Consider the following 14,960-nt stretch of genomic DNA (forward strand, 5'->3'; position numbering starts at 1 on the left):
AGTGGGAGCCAGAGAGTCTCTACTTGGGTGTGTCTGCCTAGGTTGAGAGTGTTTGGGGAGACTCTGCTGGGGACACTTTCCCACCCCGTGGCTCGCACTTCTGCCTCCAGACCCGTGGCCCAGGGAGATGGGGCAAGATGGTATCCTGGAGTCCGATCCCCAGTCCCCGGAGCAGGAGTTGTAAACAGCAGCATGACGGTGTTGCTCCCATGCACAGATTTTGCATATTTCCTTTCAAAGATCGGTCACACTCACTACCTCGGAGCCCAGCGGGCTCCTGAGTGACATCAGCAGGAGGAAGACATATTTTTTTTTACTGATGAAAAATCTGACGTCCAGGGAGGAGGCATGCTTTCCTCGGCGCCATCCATCATGTGGCGTGTGGCGGGGAGGGCAGGGAGCCGCGGCCCAGAGGATGGCTTCTGCCCTGATGGTAATTGAGAGAGAAAAGTCTGGGCTCCATTGGGAAAGAAGCGAGTCCCAGTTCTGAGTGTCTGCAGCCGCGGGGATGATCTCACCCGGGGACCAGAGCCATCCAGAGGACGCCAGACGGAACTTCCCCTCGGGGTCCAACTGTGAGTCACCCTGGTTGGTGGCCCTGCAGCAGAGGGCACATCCCCAGGCCTCCCACTTCACCCTGGGACATCATGGTCACTGGTCAGGCCTAATGACTCACATGGTCCCTTGAGCCAGAGCCGGGTGGAGTCTCCGTCCTCGGCATGTGGACCCTCGCTGCTGCCGTAGCTTGGCAAGCCCCTGCCTGAGATGCTCTGTGCAAGACGTGCACCAGGGGAAGTCAGGCCGTGCACACACCTCAAGCTGCAAGTTGGAAAGTCCAGGGGGCGGGCTCTGTGGAGGTGCGGCAGCCCCCCCCCCCCCCCCCCCGCAGATTTCCGAGCCCCAGGGGCGAGTTTGGCTGACACCTGAGAGACAGGAGAAGTAACCAGAGCTCAGAGAAAGTGGGGTTCACCCCAAAGGCCAGCGCCTGGCAGGGTGTCCGATTTCCCAACACGCCCAGAGCGCAGCCTCTGCTGACATCTCTCCTGCTGGGTCTTCATCTTCCGGGGAAAGAAACAGTGTCATCTTCTCTCAACCTGTCAGTCTCACAGCCGCCTGGGAGCCCTTGGCGGTGAGACACCCGGTGCTGTCCAACCTGATGTCACCTGGGTTGAATGTCTGTGTCAGAAACCAGGCAGCAGGAGGGACTTTCTGAGGATTGGAGGAAAAAAAAAATTTAAAAAATAAAAAAAAACCAGTAAATCCCCAAACTATTTTAGGGAGGTCATTTTTTTTTTTTTAACTCTTGCTGTTTATTTTCATATTTTTGGTTTCTCTCTCTTTTCAACTAAAAAAAGAGGGGGTAAGAGAGACCACATATGAGAGCAGAAAAAAAAAATCACCCCCAAATGCACCTGTGTTTGTCCTCTCAGGTGGCCTGTACCTGGCGTCTGCTCAGCCTAGGAGTTCTGAGAAGTTCACGCAAAGGCCTTACAAGCCCAGGGCCCAGGGCCTCGGCCTCAATGGTCACCTGACAGTTAGGAAGCATGTTCACTCCTAGGCCTCAGGTCACCTGTCTTCAGCCTCTGTCCTTCCTAGGAGTGACAAAGGTGACTTACTTACATTGCAGTCTTGTCCTTTGGCTCATCAGTTCTAGAACTTTCTAGTCTCATTTCTAAACACAGAAATGAGGTAGGGGCTGCCGGAGATCAAGGATGAACGTAGAGGTCACAGGTGAGGCCGACCTAGCCAGCCTCGGGCATGAGTGCCCACCTCCAGGCCTTGTTTGGCACAGACAGCTCATCTGACTCCTTTGGGACGGTGAGTCAACTGTCCCAACTGAGGGAGAGCAGGGAGGAGGGGTGCAGAGCCCTGGTCATTCACAGAGATGGTGTGTGGCCAGCTCCATGAGCCCAGCTGGCCTGGGAGCAAGGTAGTCCCAAGGTATGGGCAGGCATATTAGTTGGCCAAGGTGTGGGAGCTTGTGTGGAGGGCTGGCCTCTGGGTGACTCAGTCTGCAAGCAAACTATAAAAGGGAAATGAGTCACTTCCAACCCTGAACAAGAACTCCTAAGGCTAGGCCGCCAGCACCTGTCTGGGACGTGGTTAGTTATTAACGCTGCCAGCAGAGTGCCATGGGAACCGGGCGCTGGCCTAGGTGGCCGAGACAGCCTGCGCTCTGGGCTCTCCTTTTCTCCTGGCTCCTCTCTGCCTGACCCCAAATGCAGAAGAGCTCCTAGATGTACAGTGTCACCCAGGTTTCCCCTTAAGGATGCAGATTTCTCAGAGATGGAGAAAAGGACAAAGAAATGGTGTGTGGGGGGTGGGGGGGGAACCACAGCTAACGTTGTGTCCTGTTCAAAGACTGCGTCCAAGGAGCCAGCCTGAGTCGGGCATTCCAGGAGTCAGCGGAGGGAGGCGGGGGCTGACCCAGCCTCCACTGCCCACCTGCAGGTGCCAACCCCAGCGTCCTGCTTCCTGCGGCTCAGTGGGATCTGGTGTGGGCCTCGTCAGAAAGGAACGGACCCCGCCACCTCCCGTGGAGGCCCCGACTGGGTGGTATCGTTAACTCATGCCCCACTGACCTCTGGCCCTAGGCAGGGGTAGTGTTTGTCTTGTTCCATTCTGCTCCAAAGTCACCCAGCCACCTCCGGGTGCTCGAGATGGCTAAGGGAGGCTGAGGGCCCCTCTGTGAGCACCTCTCCAGGACAGGTGGGCAGGGCTGTCACTCAAGTGGAGCTGGGAGCTCACACGAGCTTCATCCTTTCTTTCTCATGCCTGGAAAAGTACAGGACAGGCAGCTTCTCCCAGATCCCAAAAGACATGCTTGGCTGCTCTCAGGCAGGCCCAGCCTGGGCATGAGTCCTGTGCGCTGCTGTCAGGGCCATGCCCTCTGCCTCCAGACTGGGCAGGGGCAGGAAGGCTCTCCAGAGTCCAGAAAGGAAGCCCTGGGCCCAGAGGGAAGAGATGTGCCCTGATATTTGCCGGGCAGCACAGAGGGTAGGAGCCGCCATTTGCCTGCCTGGGCTGCAGGAGGAGGAGTACGGGGCCAGGAATTGGGACATGAGCTCCCTGGGTGGTCATGAGCAGGCCGTGGGACCTCTGTGCTCTGCTCCAGCAGAGCTTCTCCATCTGCAAAGTGGGAATAATAACAACACCTGTCCTGCTAACTGGGGCTTGTGTGAGGCCAGCTGAGATCACCCAGCGTGTGACAAGGCTTGGGAGTGGCTAAGGGCCACCCAGATCGGGGTTGCAGCACCAGGGTGCTTATGGTGATTAGCAGCAAAGCAAGGCCTGAGGTCTGGGCTCCCTGGAGGGTGGCTTTACAGGCACCCACCTGTGGCTTAAGAGCCTCCCTTAGCTGATAAATCACCCACCTGGTGGGTGTGCTTTGTCTGGGTACCTGAGGAGCAGACAGCCTGCCCTTGGCTGTTGCTGAGGAGGCTAGGCAGGTGCATAAATAGATCCCAGGGCTCGGTGTCTTTGGTTTTCCTGAGGGACCCTCCAGCTGTCCAGGTGGAGACGCTGGCTACGAAGCTGAGTTCCCTTCTGGGTCCAGTCTGCATAATTTTTTGAATGCTGATTTAAATGCTGACAGGGGCAGAGAGGAGTGTCAACTTTTATCCCATAGTTCAGAGTACCAAGGAGGTGCTCTGCAGAGAGTCGTCAAGTGGACTCTAGTTCTTAGCAATTCCCTTTATTGTGGTTTACTTTGCTTTGTAGAAGTCCATGCATTCATTGAAAGGAGGGATGTTAAGATTTGAGGGAGTGTCCCCTAGGGGACCCACCTCTTGAGTGCCCGGCACTGTGCGAAGTAGTTTGGGTACAGTCCTTGTTCTCATAAAGGCAAATTGGTTTGGGCCAATTATTTGCATCCAGATACATGATCTCCTCTAAGTCTTTCCAGATAAGTACTTTCTGCTTGAACACTTCGTGATGGAGAATCTTCTGTCTCCTGAGGCCACCCACTCTAAACATTGGCGATTCCAATTGAATGAGAGGGAGAGAGAGGGAGGGCAGAGGAGAGAGAGAGTGCGCGCGCATGAGCATGTGAACTGAGAGCGAGCTGTGGGCCACCTGCAATGGTTGAAGAGTGTTCCCCCCAAATTCATGTCCAGGTAGGACTTCAGTGTGTCATCTTACTTGGGCAAAAGATTTTTGCAGATCCTATTAGTGAAGGATATCCAAACAAGATCATCCTGGACTTAGGGGAGGCCCTAAACCTAATGACCAGTCCTGAGAAGAGAAGAGAGGGACACACAGAGAGGAGGAGGAGTATGAGCCCAGGTTGGAGAGCCATGTCTGCCGGCCGGGGAATGAATTTGTTATAACAGCCTTGACATATGGAAGCCCTGACGCTACTTGACCTCTCGGCTCTAAACTCCCCCAGTTCTTGCTTCTCTACCCACAGAAAGGGAGCCAACCATCCTTAACTCGTTATCACTCTACAAACAAACTGGAAACATCCAGTGTCAGGATGGCCAGCTGCCTACCATTAGGCAATGAATAAAGCAAGAGAAATATCGGGGAACCACCCATCCTTAGTTATACATATTTTTGTGGTGGTTTAGTATTTCATTGTGAAACTGTGGCGTCGTTATTTTTGAATAGTTTCTTTGGGTGTTTCTGATGTATTTTTCTTTTGCTGTGAGATAACCTCCTGAAGACAATCCTTGTGGGAAGAACTTTACTCCTACCGTATTAGTTTCCCTGTAGCTGCTGTAACAAATCACCACAAACGTGGCAGTTTCCTGCGACACAAAGTTCTCTTACAGAACTGGAGGCAAGAACTTTGGAACATGACTATGGGCTGAAATCAAGTTGTCAGCTGGGCCGGCTTCTCTTGGAGGCTGTGGGGAGTGTCATTCCCACCCTCCAGGGTCTGCCCACATTCCTTGGCTTATAGTCACATCACTGTAACCTCTGCTATTGTGATTTCTTTGCTTTTTCTCCTCTCTCTAGTCAAATCTCCTTCCATAGTCCTCTTTTAAGAAGCTTGTTTTGCATTTAAGGCTTACCTGGATAATCCAGGACAATCTCCTCATCTCAAAAATTGTCAACTTAATCCCTTTTACCATGGAAGGCAACATTCGTAGCTTGAAGGGATCCGAACTTGTGTCTTTTTCTTCTCTCTCTCTCTCCCTCTCCCTCTCTCTCTCTCTCTCTCTCTCTCTCTCTCTCTCTCTCTCTCTCTCGTTGTTGCAGGGGTAGTAGGGAGATGGGAGGAATGTGTGTTATTCAGTTTATCACCAAATCTGTGACTGCATCCTCACAATAAATTCCTCTAAGTGGACACAGGGGGTGAAGGGCAGTACCTCTGTGGTCTGGGAGGATGCACATTGAGCTGAACCTCTTTCTGTGCTGTCCCTTTAAGAGCTTTCTTAGGTCTCCTGGGAGTGAGGTGGCCTGGGGGAGGGGAGCTGCAGATTGAAATCCCCATTACAGGAATCATTTCAAGTTCGCCTCTAGGAAGCTCAGGGGCTAATGAGATAATTCCTATTAGGACCGGGAGGAAATGAAGGTGGCCTGACTTCCTTTCTGTCTCTAATTTATATGATTCACGGAAACCTCCCCCCCACCCCCAGCCTTCAGCTGCCCCTTTGAATTCTGGTTCACTGTCCACCCCCTTCCCCAGCCCGGGCTCTGGTTTCCAGCAAGTCCCAGCAGGTCGGGCAACCTGGGAAGATCGCTCTGTTCCCGGCAGCTGTGCCCCAGGATCTCTTCCCAGCTTCTGTCCTCCCCAGAGCCTCACCCAGCTCCCCACCCACCCCTGCTGGCCGGGCTGGGGACTGAGGCCTAAAGGACCAAGAAGAGAGGAGAGCTGTCAGCAGAGCAGGGACAGTTCCAGGGGACCCCCGAGGCCAGAGCAACCAAGATTGTGTTCCCCTGCTCCGTCCCCCTCCCTGGCCTTGGAGTGGGGGGGACAGCAGGGTCCTCTTCCTGTTTTGCTCAGCGGCCTACACTTTTGGTCAAAGTTCTCTGCAAACATGAAAACCCAGTTTGGGTCTTTAATTGGAAAAGTGCGAAGTGACCCAGACGCCAGGGTTTTTGAAGTTCAGATCAAATCCTGGGAACACATCTGGGGAGAGGGAGAGAGAGAGAGAGAGAGAGAGAGAGAGAGAGAGAGAGAGAGAGCCTGTCCCACGGGGGACCCTGATCTCCTTGGGTGTGTCACATCAGCTGTCACTCTTTACCTTTATGGGACATCCTCTCCCCCCCCACCTGCTGGGGAAAAGGCTAGCCTGCCCATCCCCCTGCCCAAGGGGGGTTCCCAGCACCAGGGGGAAGCGTGGCCCTCTCTCCCCCTGGCTCACTTCCTTTCCTCCTCTTTGCTCCCAGAGGAAGCCATATGGTGGAGTCTTCCGAGTCAGGGCCAAGGGCCAGCGCAGCTCTCACCCTGGGGACAGTCCAGCAGCCCTGATGTGCCGTGTGGGTGGCCTGCTCTGTGAACTTGCAGCCTGACCTCGCAGGCCTCAGAGAGCCCAGCTGCAGCCTTGGGTAACAGCCTGGGCCCCCTGTGATGGGACAGCGTTGACCCCGGCTCCCCGTGTCACCTTGGCACGGAAGTCACAGGCTGGCCAGGCCACATGGCACTGGAGCCCTGCAGACCAGAGCCCTCAGGACGCCATTTCCCATTGTGGTGGCTGAACTTGGCCATGAAGGGGGCAGTGTCACTAATGAGAGCGGGCAGAGGCAACGTCACTCCCCAGGGGTTCCAGGAAGACAGGACCCGAGTTAGAAGGACCAAGACACACGGGAGTGACGTGGGAGCCCTGTACTTCAGCTGCAGTTCAGATTGGCCTCAGCTGTGGTCAGTGGCAGAGCCGCTGATCCCTCTTGGTCGAGGCTAGAAAAACAGCGTGGAAGGGCTGTCCGTCTTTCCTGCCTTGGGCGTGTTCCTTCTGTGCTTTTTAATAGAGATGGTGCTTTACTTTTGGAAATAGAGGAATAAGGACAGATGCTACCTACTCAGTCCTCGGTGTTTAACTCGGTCGTCACTAGGTGTTACCGTCCTCCCCGCTCTGTGCGTGAATTTAGAGAGAACAGAGGTAACTTGCCCAGGATCCTGCAGCTTTTAAGAGAGTGATTCAGGACCTGAATCCTGATGGGATGGCAGGTGATTAAGCTCGGTGGTCTCCAAGGAGACAAGCCACCCGCAGTGCCTTCCCATTGGTAGGAATGGGTGCCCTGCCCTGTGTCCCCGCCATACTTTGGGGACAACCAGCTTGTGTGGCTAGCGTTTTGCTTGGCCATTGCTCCTTCTTTTCCTTCCTTCCTTCCTCCTCCCCCTCCTCCTCCTCTTTCTCCCCCCTAGCATAGGTGATACCCCTGCTCACGGGCAGACCTACAGGTGGGCTGAGGAGCCCTCGGGAGGCACGAGGCCTGCCCGTCCCCATGGCAGAGGGCCTGTGCTCTCTCTCCCCAGCCAGTGGACAGTCCCTCTTATTGGCCCAGATACACACAACTCGGAGGTCACGCTGTGTCCTCACTGTGGACGGACCACTGGCCCTAGAACATCTAGGTAGACTGTAGAGTCCAACAGGGGACTGTGGGGACCAGGTGCAGGCACCTGGCAGTTTATTCTTGCTGAGGAAAGCAGGTAATAAGTGGCCTCCTCTCTGGAACCTTCTGCCTGGCGTGATTCACAGCGGGGAAAGGAGCCTCTGCATGGCCCAGTCCCCATGTGCTGTTGTTTCGGGGGTCATCCAAAGAAAGGGTGAGAAAGTCCTTGCAATTGGCTGCCGATGGCCCCCCGAGGGACATCTTGCATTATAAGATGAGGACCCAGGGAGTCTGGGGCTGGGGTACCATTATCTTTAAAGTCCATCTATAGGAACAGTCCACAGGGGACAAACAGGGATCAGACCAGCAGGTTCGGAAGGGTCTTTGATCTGCCTAGAAGTTCTGCTTTTCAATGGTGAACCGCAAAGCAGCCCCACCCGGCCGGAGATAACAGGCGGGTGCAATCGCAAACCACCGGCCTCTTGATAATGCCCGGTTTATTGAGGTCTGGTGTTGGCCCAATGGGAACACACCCGGTGAGCATCAAAGGGAACCGGCGTCACCCTGGGCAAAGAATCCTGGGCCCCCGGGTGTGTGCGTGGTGGGAAGGTGCGTGTGAGGTGGTGTGTGCACAAGCCGGCCCGTTGGAGTTACCTTCCTGTAGATCAGAGGCCACCAGCCCCAGAGGGGCCCAAGTCGTGAACTGTGTGCCCTTGTTCTGACTGGTCCAGCTCCTACCACCATCCTTGCAAATGGTCTTTAACATCTTAAGTAGGAGGGTCGCTCCTGGGTCTTTATGAACCCAACTCAATGTCCCAATGATGATTGGTATGAGAAGTGTAATGGGGAAATGAGGTGGGTGCTTGGGAAAGACCAAACCTAAAAGCTTCCCCTTGGGGACCCTCAGAGGCACTCTTCGGTCTTTTGAAGGCTTTTGTACATTGTATCATGAACCCCAAAGAGGTGTGTCTCAACCTAGAAGAGAGGAAGGGATGGTTATGTGGAGGACAAGGGTGTAAGAGGAGGGGGGAAGGATCCAGGCACACTGCAGGGGGAGGGTGGAGGGGTGGATGGGTTGCCGTGTCTTGGCGAGGGGTCACCTCCCCTCGCCCCAGGCTGTGACTCTTGGCTGCCTTGTTTTCCTGTGGGCCATCAGGAAAATACATGTGCATCATGTATTGGCCTCTGGAGACCAGAGCACAGAAACACCACAACACAAACAGAACATCTGGAAGCTTTTTAAGGTTTATTTTTTAACACATTTGCAAGAGTCAGGACGTTTGCACACGGGGTTTACAGGCTGGAGGGACCCAGGGGTCTTAGTCAAGTGGGGGATGTGTTTGACTTTATGGGGAGGGGTGAGGGTGAGGACGGGGAGTTGGGGACATTGGAAGCAGCCAGTGGCAGCAGTTAAGTCCTCGATCCCGAGGACTCCGTTGTTGTACACAGTGGCCTGCCGAAAGTCCCTTAAACAGCAGAGGGCCCTGGCAGGGGACCTGGGTTCCTGTCTCCGTGGGGCTGCTGGGATGGAGCACAGGGGATTCTTCTCTCCTGTGCCCGTCATTTGCATTTGATAGACTGAGCCGAACCCCCCAGGGAAGGATGGGACATGCAGGGACAATCTAACATTTGTATGTGGCTTCTGAGAAACGCCCAAGAACCGGCTCTTTTAGGTTTCATCAACTGGTGCTTGTTCCCTCTTCTCTCCAGCTCTGCCCGCCAGGCAAGGCTGAGACAGCAGGGAACAGGGACGCCACTTAACGCCGGTCCTTAAGAAGCCTGAAGACCTCAGGGCCTGAGCTCCTGGTCCTCCCCTCAGTTTTCATGTCCTCTCCTTCACTTCTCCTCACCTCCTTTTCCTCCACCTCTCGTCACCTCCCCTTCTAGACATCGTGGATTTAATGACGTGGACCGAGAGACACAAGGCAAGGCCAGGCTTAGCATGTCAGCAGGGCAGGCTGGGGAGGAAATAACGAAGGAAGAAGACAGTCCCTGCAGGAAAAGAAGAGATGCAGGCTGGGTCTTTCTCCTTAAGGGGTCAGAGCATCCCCTGACCCAACCTTCCCTCTCTCGTGGTGGCTGCTTTCTCGTTTAATTCTTCCTTCTTCTCCTTCCATCTCAACTATGAACCTGTGGCCGAGCAGATTTAGCAAGTGAGGTATCTGTGAAGTCTCAGCTTGCTCGCACCCTGGTTTTGGTGCCCACAGGGTTGACCCACCGGGAAGGGAATCTGTTCCCCCCACCTCCAGACGGGCCCTAGCACGGCCGTGTCCTGGTCTTGATGAAGTCAGTCCTTGCTGGTGAGCTCATGTTTACTGCACCCGTGGGAGCCGGCTCCCGGTGTGCCCTGTTTATGAGGGGAGGAACTGGGGCTTTGTGTGGTTATTCATGTGAGGGACTGAAAGGTGTCCACCCTGTTCTTATGGGAAACCAAGTGACACAGCTGCCAAGAATTCCACCCATCTGCCCGCTGGGATGCTGGTTCCTGACTCTGCTCCGCTCACTGTTCTTGTATAAGTCTCTGCTTAGGGGCATCCTGGGTCCTGCGCCATTGGCATACAGAACCTTCCTGCAGCTTGGAGCAGTTTGTCTTGGGGCCTGGCCCTTTTCTGCGGTGGTTCTTGACATTGGCCGAGCCAGGCCTCACCCAGGGAGCTGCAGCTGCTGTCTTGGTCCCGCCCTCCCTGATTCTGACTTACCTGGGCAGGGGCGAGGCCCGAAAACCTTCCGGAGTCATTCTGACCTGCAGCTCCCATGGAGGAAGAGACTTGGGGGCAGTGTTTCTCAACTGGGAGCAACTTTGCTGCCCTCTCCCCCACCGTGGACACATGGCAATGTCAGAGACATTTTTGGTGGTCACCACTGGGACAGGGGGTGCTAGTGGGTAGAGTCCAGGAATGCTGCTGAACATCCTACCACACCCAGGACAACCTCCCTCCACTGAGGGTGATTCTGCTCCATATGTGCCTCATTGAGAAGTCTGCTCGGGAACAGTGGTTCTCACCCTTGAATGTGCATCAGAATCACCTGGGAGCTTACTAACACAGACGACAGGGCCCCATGCAAGTGTTTGATTCAGTAAGTCTGGGACAGAGCCCGGGAGTTCTCATTTCTAACAGGTGGAAGCCCTTGGTCCAGGGTTATCCTTTGAAAACCTTTGCTCTAGAATGTCTCCGAATCCTGCTTGCCTAGATATAAAATCTGAATCCATTATAATTATTGGAAAACTCTACAACAACAAGGACTTGCCTAAAATAGAAGCACCTCTCTCTCTTACATAACAGAAAATCCAGAAACAGGCAGAGCATCCCTGGAGGGACCAGGGATCCAGGACCCCATCTTCTTGTTGGTTCATCTTAGTGTAATGACTCCCATTTTCAGTGTCCTGGTAAGCCAAAATGGCTGCTGGAGCACCACCCATCCTGTCCTTCATTGAAAGCAGAAGGTAAAAATTGGGATCCTTCTGGCACCTTTAAGCAGCCTCCCCAGAATTACGCCTGTAGTTCTGCATATATCTCGTTGATCAGATCTTAGTTATTTACCTGACCTTGTGTAGCCACATGGGAGTCTGGGAAATGTAGTCTTTTTGCCAGCCAAAAATCAAGAGTTCTATTCTGAGTAGACAGGGTAGAGTAGACACTGGGTCGAGCAACCCACAGCTTCTGCCCATGTCTGCATGCCTAATCTTTCAAGAGTTATCTCTTATTTGGCATCTGCCGTACGCTAGGTACTTTTGATATATTATCTCTTTTAATCCTGAGAGCTTTGCAAGATAGATAATAATTTTATCTCTGTTTTGCAATGATGAAACTAAGGCTCTCAGAGATTAAGCCACCTGTCCACGTTGCAGGCAGCAGATGGTGTAATTTAACAGCCCACTTCAAAGCGGGGGCTGCCCTTTGCCTCAGTTGCTCTGGGAGGCCGCCTCTTTCTTCTGGGCCTGCAGGGTGGGTTAGACCTATTGAAGCCAAATTCTGGACCCCACCCCTTCTGATCAGCTCCGTTTGACTGTTAACTTCTAGATTGTGATAATATTTTCGATAATATTATAATAGCCGGGAGTGGGGCTCAGTGGTAAAGCACATGACACGTGAGACCCTGTGTTCAATCCTCAGCACCATTAAAAAGACCAAAAAAAAAAAAAAAAAACAAAAATAAAACAAATAAAAACCCTCTGAGGGGCCCAGCGTGCCCTGAGAGCGGTCTCGGGGAGCTACAGCGTCTATAGGACTGGGTTGTTGTGAAGCTCCAGGGAAGTCTGTCCTTTCCTGGCTTCCAGGGCCACCTGCTCTCCTGGCCTCATGACCACCTCCTGAACCCTCCCAACCTCTGTCTCTGTCCTACGGCACCCCCCTCTTCTGCTTCTCTCATCAGGACCCTCATGATGACATTTCGGGCCCACCTGGATGACCCAGGACCCTCAGCTTCATCACACACCCCTTTGGACCCGGGGTGCCATTTGCGGGTGGCAGGGATCAGGACGAGGGTGTGCCTGGGGAGCTGCTGTTCCTCCTACTGCAGGGCCCTCTTGCTGCGCTTCTTTCTCTCCTCATTCCCGTTTTTCTCCCGTGAGCGGCTCAGGTCCTAGACTGTGCCAGTGTTCCACTTGCACCTGGGCGTCTTGGCGGAGGCCAGGGTCGAGCTGAAGGGCAAGGCCATGCCTCGGAGGGCTCATCCTATCATCTCCCAGTGGCTATGGCAACAGGCGTGAAAATGGCCAAGTGCCAGGGATTGGGTCAGGTGGGGGTGGGTGCTGCCCTACAGCTGTGTCACCTCGGCCAGGATGACGCCCCTGTGGAGTGACGGATGATGGGGGGACATGAACAGAGTGTGTTGTCATAATCTTGGATCTCGAGGTGCCTTCTGATCCACGTGCCTTTCTCCAGGCGGACAGAGGCATGTCTTTAGCCAAACGGAAGCTACTCCAGCAAGAGTTTGAGGGGGGCCTGGGAGGGTCTGCTCCTGTCCGAACCTCATTTTCCTTCTCTGGGTCCATTCCCTCACTCCCGCCCCCGCCCCCTTCCCCTTGGCTGGGTCTGCCATGCGGGGATATGAGTCTGGGGTGTTGCATTTTCACTTTTTATTTTATTTTGCAAATGCCTCACAACATTCTCCTCTGTGTTGAAGTCCTCCTGCCAAGAGCATGTGGTTGCCAGGCAACAAGAAGGAAGTCCCGGCTGCTGCCAATTAATTTGCTAGCTGCAGGCATCTCCCTGGGGAGAAGGCTTCGTGCCCGCCTGGCTCTCTCGGAGACAGCTCAGAGGGCTGTTGCCCAGGAGGGGAAAGGAAACCAGAGGAAAGTTAGAGAACTCTGGGTTTGTTTGGGGTGTTTTCAGGTCCAGCTGGAAGGGAGTGTCCACAGGGCCTGGGCACCACCAGGGGTGAAAACACCCAGTTTCCTTCTTGGCCACCCTTCAGAGAGCCGCAGCGCGCCTCTGTGTCTGCACGTTGGCTGCCTTTTGGGTTTTTTTATTTGTAGGTGACTCTTGAAATGCAGACTCTGTCTCCTTTCCCAGTTCCCCTGCAGAGAAATGTCTTGAAGCATCTTCTCCCTGCTCAGAGCCCCGGGGCCTCCCTGTGACGCCTCTCCTCCCTGGCAGTTAGCACCCTTCTCTCTGGGACTCATGACGCTGCTCCGTCCCTGCCTGGGTTCAGCCACCTTGGTGCAGGAAGGACAGCCCTTTGCACCAGGCTGAGCCGCCTTGCTCGTGGTCTGGGTTTCAAGAGCGCCTCCAGAATCTCTAGGCTGTTTCCCCCCAGATTTCACTGTCCTGGCTTCCTGCTTGCCTCAGGAAGCCCTGTGCCAAAGGCGCCTCCCTGATGTGCCTGGGAGGGCAGAAAGGTCTGCCTGCCTGACTCACTTCTGCAGCCACAGCATCTGACCAGGAAGGTACCAATGCGTGCCCAGGTTGGTGGGTAGTCATCTAAGTTCTTCTTTGTGGTTGAAGGTGACTACTGGAATCAGAGACCCAGAGGGCAGCCTCCTCCAGGAGACTCAGGTTGTCTGCATCTGTGGCGAGGCCACTTACTCCAACTGCTGAGTCTCATCAACTTAGAATTGCCAAGGCCTGTGAGGGCATTTAGTGGTGCTAAATATATTTGCTACTCAGCAATGGGGGATTGGAAGGTGTGAGGAAGAGACGGGGGAGTCCATCTTAATTTCTTTGCTGTCAGCATTAGGGGCCACCTGGATGACCCAGGACCCTGTTTCCTGTTTCCACTAGGCCACCGTCCACTCCGGGAGTGGTCCTGATTAGTGACCAAGAGAGTTTTGACAGAAGAGAGGGGTTTCAACCAGAGTGGCTGTTAGGGTAAGGGACTGGACTCTGTCCTTATAACTGAGGATCCTGGCGCTCTCTGAGCCTCAGCTTTCCTCCCTGTGAAGCGGGTGCTCTAACACCTCCATGCTCCTGGCCCCGTATTACACAGGTATAATGGTGACCAGCTGCAAAACTGAATTTCCCGCCTCTCCCGGCCAACTGAGGTCTACGATATTCTTTAAAGTCAGTGCTGGGCATAGAGGTGGGTCTGGACAGGGGCTCCTGGTGACGATCCATTGTGCATGGAGTTCCTAGGAAGTATAAATAGGTCTCCTTTCTCAACTTAAATCACTGTGTTTTTAATATTCTGTTCAGTTATAACGTTAACTTGGATATTATGGACTGAAATCAGAAAGTGATGCTGAGCCCTGAAGACACCTGTGGCCAGTGTGGGAGCCCATGTCTAACTCTTCTGCTGTTTCGGTTCATAGGCCTGGGGACGATGACCAAGTGCTGGCTTCCTGACCCACACCACCCACCGCAAAGCCTCCCAGAACCAGCGAAGGCCCCCAGCACTCCCTGAAGGACTTGGCTGAGGCCAGATCACCTCTTGAGAGTCAAGAGCCCTGGATTTGATTAAGAATTCTTATGTTGGAGAATAAAGAAACTTCTAGACTCGTGGAGACATGTGGGGGGAAACCACCCACCCTAAGGAGCAGCCACACGTGGACCCGAGCGAGCAGGAGGGGCATGGCTGGGCCACCTGCAGCCGGACTCGGACCTTCCTCCTGTGGAAAACGTGGCCTCTGCTGCTTCCTGCTCCTGACACTCTTCCTGGCCCCAGCCCAGCTCCCAGGCTTTGCCCTACACCCTTGCCTGCCTGCCCCCACCTCCCCCACCCATCGAGCCTTTGGACCCAGCGAGGCTTCTTGCTTGCTGGACAGATGCAGAGTAAATAGTTAACTACACTTGAGTCAAATGAGATCTTGGGTTTTGTTTCTGCTCCTTCTAAAGCGGCTGCCATTTGTACACTGTGAGCAGCTCAGGGATGGTATTTGGACCTGCCCCTCCGCACCCAGGTTCCAGAGTGACCAAGAGTCAGGCTTGGAATTCCTTCAGGCTATCGGTCATCAGGGCCATTGGAGAAGGCTCAGGCTGGCGAATTGGATGGTGAGGGCTGGTGTTCTCCATGTCCAGCTC

General features: G+C 54.2%; 1 long non-coding RNA gene across 1 annotated transcript in view; it reads left to right on the forward strand.

The window, feature by feature from the left end:
- Positions 1–14,591, forward strand: part of LOC143410990 (uncharacterized) — a 136,002-nt gene extending 121,411 nt beyond the window's left edge. The window contains exon 3 of the long non-coding RNA XR_013092740.2: positions 14,252–14,591. This is a non-coding gene — a long non-coding RNA (uncharacterized LOC143410990). The remainder of the gene's footprint in view (positions 1–14,251) is intronic.
- Positions 14,592–14,960: the final 369 nt, after the last annotated feature.

Source organism: Callospermophilus lateralis, chromosome 11 (genome assembly GCF_048772815.1).
Source record: "Callospermophilus lateralis isolate mCalLat2 chromosome 11, mCalLat2.hap1, whole genome shotgun sequence".
Lineage (NCBI taxonomy): Eukaryota > Metazoa > Chordata > Mammalia > Rodentia > Sciuridae > Callospermophilus > Callospermophilus lateralis.